This window comes from Myotis brandtii, unplaced genomic scaffold (genome assembly GCF_000412655.1).
Source record: "Myotis brandtii unplaced genomic scaffold, ASM41265v1 scaffold1223, whole genome shotgun sequence".
NCBI classification, from domain to species: domain Eukaryota; kingdom Metazoa; phylum Chordata; class Mammalia; order Chiroptera; family Vespertilionidae; genus Myotis; species Myotis brandtii.
The window spans coordinates 925934-933768 of NW_005354265.1; positions in this window are offsets into that span (position 1 = coordinate 925934).

Below are 7835 nucleotides of genomic sequence, written 5' to 3' on the forward strand. Positions count from 1 at the left end.
CTCTCCAAGCCTCTCCTGGGCTGCCCTGGATGCACAGAGGCGCGCCCCGGGGCTGCCAAGCGCGAAGTGATCGGTCATTTATTCCGATGGCTTTGGCGTGTGGCCCCTCTTCTGCGTCCGCAGGGTCCCAGGTGAAAGTCTCCACGTGCCTTGGGGTCTCTGAGATCTGTCTTCCCAGTCCCTGGCCCCTTTCTTCCTCACTACTTCCGCCCCTCGCACCCACATCTCGAGGGGTCTCTAGCAGAGGCGATGGCCCTGCCCCGCGCAGGCCGCCCCAGGCAGTCCGCCCCGCGGGCTTCTCCTTCCCGCATCTCACTCCTGGCTTCCCGAGGAGTCCGTGCTGCTTTGGGCAACAGACATCCCCCGCCCCCGCGCACCCTCTCCCAGCAGCGCGTCCGGCTCTCTTGGGCGCAGAGGAGGCGAGGCTTCTGTCCTCTGCAGTCTGAGCGCCTTCAGCCCTCCAGGGACACCCGCGCAACCCGTGGACCAGCGCATTGACTTTGATGGGCATCAGAATGATGGGTGCTCCCCTGGGGGCTGGGGCGGGGAGGGGACGGACTGAGCCCCAAGAGCCACCGCTGCCCTCCTGATCAAGCTGCTACTGCCATTTTACATAGGGAAACGGGTGCAGCAAGGAAGGGACTTAACCAAGGCCACCCTGAAAGGGCCATTCATTCATTTGGCCACCTCCCAAGTCCTGAGCACCTATTCTGTACTCAGCCCCGTTTTGGGTGCTGGAGATACAAGGGTGCAGACACTACCACCTCCATCCCTTTCTTCTTTCCTTCCTTCTCCTCCTCTGCCTGCCTGTCTTCTCATTCTGCAGCTTTCTTTTGGGGCATCTTGCCCCTGCTTGAGGTTTAACCACAGCGTGCTCCTTAGTAATTACCACCCTCTGCCTTCAACCCAGCCATGATATGGGAGTCCCACATCTCCATATTTCCAACCTTTTGAGCCTGGGTCTCAGGAGCCCTAAAACTCAGCATGTCCTACCTACGCCAAGTGCATGACTCTCTTCCTGTACCTCCCCCTAAGAACACATATTCCCCCAGACCCTTCCTGTATCTGCCTGCTGATGCGCACCCCCCCCACTTGTAATTCTATCCTCTAACTGGATTTCCCTCCCCCACCCCGGTCCCAGAGCACTTAGCACTATTGGTGCCTATATACTTACTGGTGTGATTTTTATTTAATGTCTGTTTTATTCAACACCATATGTTCAACCAGCACGTTTTACAGCGCCTGGTTCAGTGTGTGCACTCCTAACATTTTCTCTGGGATGTGTGAATGAAGGCATGTGAACCACTTCAGGACAACACAACTGCTTGAAAGAGAATATCACACGGTGGGAGCATGGGCTCCGGAGCCAGCCTGCCCGCATCCTCTCCTGGCCCTGCCTCCCCCTGGCTTTGTGCCTTAGACAGGCTGCCCTCTTGGGCTTATTTTTTTCATACATGGAGAGACTAACACCAACTCTGGTTTCAAAAGGCTGCTTTGTAAATTACATGGGTTAATGCTCAGCGAGTGCTTCACACAACGCTCTGGCATGTAGTAGGCAATCAGTAACTATTTCCTTTTGCAATTAGATGACAAGTATAATAAATACTCTGAGTGGCAGGAGCAATGGGGGAACCTTCACCCAGGAGATAGCATTTGAACTGAGACTTCAAGGCTAAGTAAAAAGTTGCCAGGTACGCAGTGGAAGCCAGTCAAAATCACCAATGAATAAGAAAGTATTAAAATTGTTGAGGAAAAATCCCAAGGTAATTCAGGAATACTGGAAACTAAAGTATAACAGGAAAAAAAAAAAAGCTAAATAAATGGGAAGGTTATACCAAGTTCATGGTGGGAAGACTAAACATTGTAAACATTTTCATTTCTCTCAAATTAATCTATAAATTCTAAATACAGTCCCAAAAGAATTTTTATTTGACAAGCTAAATCTAAAATTCAAACTTTTTTTAAAAAATATTTTTATTGATTTTAGAGAGAGAGGAAGGGAGAGAGAAAAAACACATCGATATGAAAGAGAAACATACATGCGTTGCCTCTAGCACACACCCTGACCAGGGATCAAACCCAAAACCTGGGCATGTGCCCTGACCAGGAAACGAACAGGCAGCCTTCTGGTGCATGGAGAACCATGCTCAACCCACTGAGCAACACCGGCCAGGACTAACTCCAATCTTTTTGTTGTTGCTGTTGTTTTTTGTTAATCCTCACTAGAGGATATTTGGCCATTGATTTTTTTTGAGAGAGAGAGAGAGTGGAAAGGAGGGAGAGAGATAGAGAGAGAGAAACATGGATGTGAGAGACACACATCCTTCGGTTGCGTAGCCACCCGGTCAGGGATGGAGCCTGGGACCAAGGTACATGCCCTTGACCAAAATCGAACCTGCGACCCTTTAGTCTGCAGGCCAATGCTCTACCCATTGAGCCAAACCAGCTAGGGCCTAATATTGAAACTTTTTCAGGAATACGTAAGACACTTCTGGAGAAGTGGAGTGGAAATTGCTTATCTGAATTCAAGATTCACAAAGCTATAGTAATTAATGTAATCATTAACTATTGGTATAAGGGCAGAAAAATAGATCAGTAGCATAGAATGAAGAGCCTAGAAACAGACCCATGCTTACACGGAAACTTGATATACTAGAGAGATTGCATGGACTATTTGATGCCTACTGGCAGCTGCCGGACCAACTGGTTTTAAGCAGTAGAGACATCTTTCTTTCACTAAAAATGTTAATCACATAAGAAAGCTTGATCATAATATGTAATCATTTAATAAAGTTATTCTTTTTTATTGGAGTCATTTAATTATTCTCATAAGCTGAAATAAGAGTTCAATTTATGCATGCAAATTTGTTTACCAAAGAAATGTTCTGCTTTTATCATTCTCCTATTTCACGAATAGCTTATAATTTAGCCACATATTACATCTCATGATAACAAACGAAGTAATGAAAAGGAGCATGTCAGTTTACGTCTTATAGTGATTAACTTATCATAAAGAGTATTAATTCGGTGTCCATCATTTTATCTCAATGTGGCTGCTTTTAGTAACCTGTCATCAGGATGTGTTCTATATTTTATTTCTTGGGTTTTAAAAATAGTATTTCTCAAAATATGAATCCAAACACTAGAACATATTTTTTGAACTTAAAAAATAAATAATTCCCTAACTACAAAAGGGACATACATAAATCAAAATTATTTTAGAATATCATAGTATAGCCGAAACCGGTTTGGCTCAGTGGATAGAGTGTCGGCCTGCGGACTGAAGGGTCCCAGGTTCGATTCCGGTCAAGGGCATGTACCTTGGTTGCGGGCACATCCCCAGTGGGAGATGTGCAGGAGGCAGCTGATCAATGTTTCTCTCTCATCGATGTTTCTAACTCTATATCTCTCTCCCTTCCTCTCTGTAAAAAATCAATAAAATATATTTTTAAAAAATAGAATATCATAGTATATAAATTGTGAGGCAATTCTCATTTGTATATGAATAATTTAATAGAATTTTCATCTTAAAACTGAGGTAGTAAAAATCTATTTTAGGTATAAGATTTTTAAAGTAGGTGTGTTTTATCAATTAGACCTCAGTTTTAATATGCAGTTGTTACTTTCTGGTCAGAATTAATTGAGTTTGATATAACATCTCTCTACAAAGTCATTGATTTACAAAACCATCCATTAAGCAAAAGGATGGATTTCCAAAACAGTCAGCTTCCAAAAATACACCCAATTAATTTTTTATTGAGAAAAAATTAGCATATAACATATTAGTTTCAGGTGCACAATATAATGATTCTATATTTGTATATATTGCAAAATAATCAGTACAATAAGTTTAGTTATCCATTAATATACATAGTTACAAAACTTTTTTTCTTGTGATGAGAACTTATAAGATCTACTCTCTTAGCAATTTTCAAATATACAATTCAGCATTATCTATACTAATAAAAGGGTAATATGCTAATTAGACTGGACGTCTTCCGAATGTCCTTCCGGACAAAGCTGCAGCAGCTGCTGTGAGGGCCGGGCCGAGGCTCAGGCAGCCGCAGAAGCTGGCAGTGGTGGCAGCAGTGGCGTGATGGGGGCATCACCTTCCCCTGATTGGCCTGGTTGCCTCCCACAGAGGGAGCCCAGAGGCAGCAGCAGCGAGGGGGTCATGGGTTCGGTGCCTTCCCATGATCAGCCGGTTGCCACCTGCAGAGGGAGGCTAGACTGTGGCTTAGGCAATAATGCTAAGCTGTCAGTAGGACATCCCCTGAGGGCTCCCAGACTGTGAGAGGGGGCAGGCGGGCTGAGGAACCCCCCCCCTAAAATGCACAAATTTTTGTGCACCGGGCCTCTAGTTTATAATAATCACCATGCTGCATATTATATCCCCTTGATTTGTTTATTTTATAATTGGAAATGTGTAACTTTTACTCCCTTCACCCATTTTGCCCACCCTCCCACCCTGCCTCTAGCAACCACTATCTATTCTCTGTACTATGAGTTCTCTTTTTTCAATTCCACATATAAGTGAGATCATCTAGTGCTTGATTCATTCATACTGGATAGCTACTGCTGCATTGGCTATTGTCATTTTTTTATTTGACAATCTAGGAGAAAAGAGGTCTGTGTCCCTGATTAAAAAGTCAGGTAGTGCATATTTTAAAAATTCTTGCAGCACACCGGTTGAAAAATCACTGCTTTAATCTATTTTTTTTGTCTTTTTAAAAATTTATTAGGATGACATTGGTTAATAGGGGCATATAGGTTCCAGGTGTACATTACTATGATACATAATCTGTATATTGCATTGTGTACCACCAGCCCAAAGTCAAATCATCTTCCTTCACTATATATTTATCCTCTACCAAGCCTTCAACCAATTTCCTCTGGTAACCATCACACTGTTGTCTGTCCATGTCTGAGTTTCAGTTTTATATCCCACATATGAATCAAATCACATGGTTCTTAGCTTTTTCTGACTGACTTAATTTACTTAGCATAATATTCTCAAGGTCCATCCATGTTGTTGCAGATGGCAGTATTTCATCTTTTCTTATGGCTGAGTAGTATTTCATAGTATACATGCACCACATCTTCTTTATCCAATCCTCCATTGAAGGATACTTTTGTTGTCTCCATGTCTTGGTCACTGTGAATAATGCAAAAGGAACATAGGGTGCATATATCTTTGTGAATACATGTTTTTATTTTTTTGAGTAGATACCCAGAAGAGGGATTGCTGGGTCCGTCATATGGTAACTCTATTTGTGTGTGTGTGTGTGTGTGTGTGTGTGTGTGTGTGTGTGTGTGTGTGTGTGAAGAACCACCATACTGTTTTCCATAGTGGCTGTACCAGTTTACCTTCCCAACAGCACTAAATGTGGGTTTCTTTTTCTCCACAACCTCTCCAACACTGGTTATTACTTGTCTTCTTGATATTAGCCATTCTTACAGGTGTGAGGTGATATCTCATTGTAGTTTCGATTTGCATTTCCCTAATAGTTAGTGAAGTTGAACATCTTTTCATATATCTGGTGGCTGTTTGCTTGGCTTCTGGGGATTAATCCATTTTGAGTTCATTTATGTGTGTGGTGTAAGATAGTGGTCCAGTTTCACTGTTCTGCATGTGGCTGTCCCATGCTCCCAACACCATTTATTGAAGCAATTTTAGTTATAATTGCCGCACGCTAGAAACAATTCACATGTCCTCAACAAGTGAATAAACAGATAGTAAAATACTACTCAGCAGTAAAAAAATAAAAAAAAATACTTGGTTGGATCTGAAGGCCATTGTGCTGAGTAGGGGGCAAAAAACAATCTCAAAAGGTCACTTACGGTGCTATTCCATCTCTATAATGTTTTGCAAGTGGAAATATTAGAGGGACCAGTGGTTGCCAGGGGTTGGAGTTGGGAGTGAATGTGACTATAAAAAGGCAATTAAGCAGTTTAATAACCCAATGGTGGTGATGGATACACGTATACATATGATAACATTTTATAGAATTACAGATACACATACACGCACAAACTGTGCATGTAAAAATCGTTAAAGCGAGGGAAAGTCTGTAGTTGACTTGCTAGTATTGTACCAATGTCAATTTTCAGTTTTGAATAATGCTCTGTGGTTATGTGGAATGATGTATTGGATCAACCTGGAGAATGGGGATAGGGGAACTCAGTACTGTTTTTGCAACTCCTTATAAATGAGACTATGCTAAAATTAAAAAATCATTTATAATTGCAGTAAATAAAAAATATACTTTAGACTGATGAGTCCCGCTCCTCCCAGTTCATATTTTGTGACTGACATCATAGCAAAGAAAACGGTATCACTGGTGAGATGGCGATGTGCATAAGGCATGCCTAGGAATGCAGCTGGGAACAGATTTCTTGAACTTTGAGCTTCTTTGTGCAGATTTGGGCTGGATGCGTATTTCTACGGAGAGGTTTGCTCCAACAACTGGTCACAAGACTGGCGTCACTTGTTTCTGCACTTTCACTTGGAAACACTGTTTTATTTGTAAACAAGCTTGGGCTGCTAAAAAGTCAGGGCCCGATTTGCTCAGCGTATTGGATGTTGCTATTCAAAGAAAGCATTGGTCAGCTTTCACTAGGTGAGACTTGCAACGGCAAATATTTACTCCCCGCTGCAAGTTCACTGGGAGTCGGTGGTTTTTGCAACTCTGCTCCTGGCTGTGGGTAGACTGTGGGCAGCTCCATGCTCTCCCCACTCAGCACTGTGGGTCAGCTCCACCTGCTCTCTCATCCCAAGACTCAGCCTGAGGAGGTGGACACCCTCAGGCGCCACTGCTCTCCTGCCAGGAAGCAGGAGCAAGAGGGCGGGTGGGACTTGCAGCACCTCCGAAGCTTCTGGTCGGTGCGGCCGCCCCACTTCTCTCCCCGTCTATTAGCCAAAGCAAGTCCACGGCCAAGTCCAAAGTCAATGTGGTGGGGAAATGTCCTCTGCTTCGCGGAAGGATTGCAAAGGTGGGGAGGGAATTGATAATTGTAAGCAAACAATATGACCTACGGTGACGGAAATCAAGGTGTTTCCACTTGGGATGCTCTATTCAAAAAACAAGACATGGTTGTGGCAGGTAGTTTTATTTCCTCGAAGCAAATAAGGGGTTCAGGGGATTCGCATCCAGAGTTCGGCCTCCCCAAAGGGAGGCTTAGCCATTGCGTATACAGGCTGGGTGTCCCCCAAAATGTATACACACTAACAGCTGATAGCTCAATTTTGAAAATGAAATGTATTTTAATAAACACTGCCTTTATAATTCTTCAGAGTGCTGTATACATTTTGGGGGGGACACCCTATATATACTATTTGGTCAGTTACATGTTGATTTCTTCTTTGCAGTTGGCTGTTTTCATCAGTTGAATTCCTGTCAGCTCATTCTGTTTAGAGCTGCATCTTCAAAATACTATGCTACATTTTAACATTTAGCAAGAAATAACATTTAGTTAGAGCTTCCCAGACCTTGAGACCCTCTTCCCATCTAACACTACTACACAGGATAAATATTATTAAGTTCGGGAAATGACACTTATATCTTTTAAAAGTCGTGTGTGGACACACGATCAACTTACGTGAGTTATATGAACTCGGGTACTTGAGTTACACGAATTCAGACGTGAGATGTTGTTACAGGAATTGCAAATTAGCATAGGTATTCAAATTGGAAAATTGAAATAAGACTTTTTTAAAAATAGAAAGTGAATATCTGATTTGGATAATTAATTTGACAATGAAGGCTGACTTTGCTTGTTTGTTGCTCTTTGTTTTATATCCCAAATATGAGTGAAATCATACATTTGACTTATTC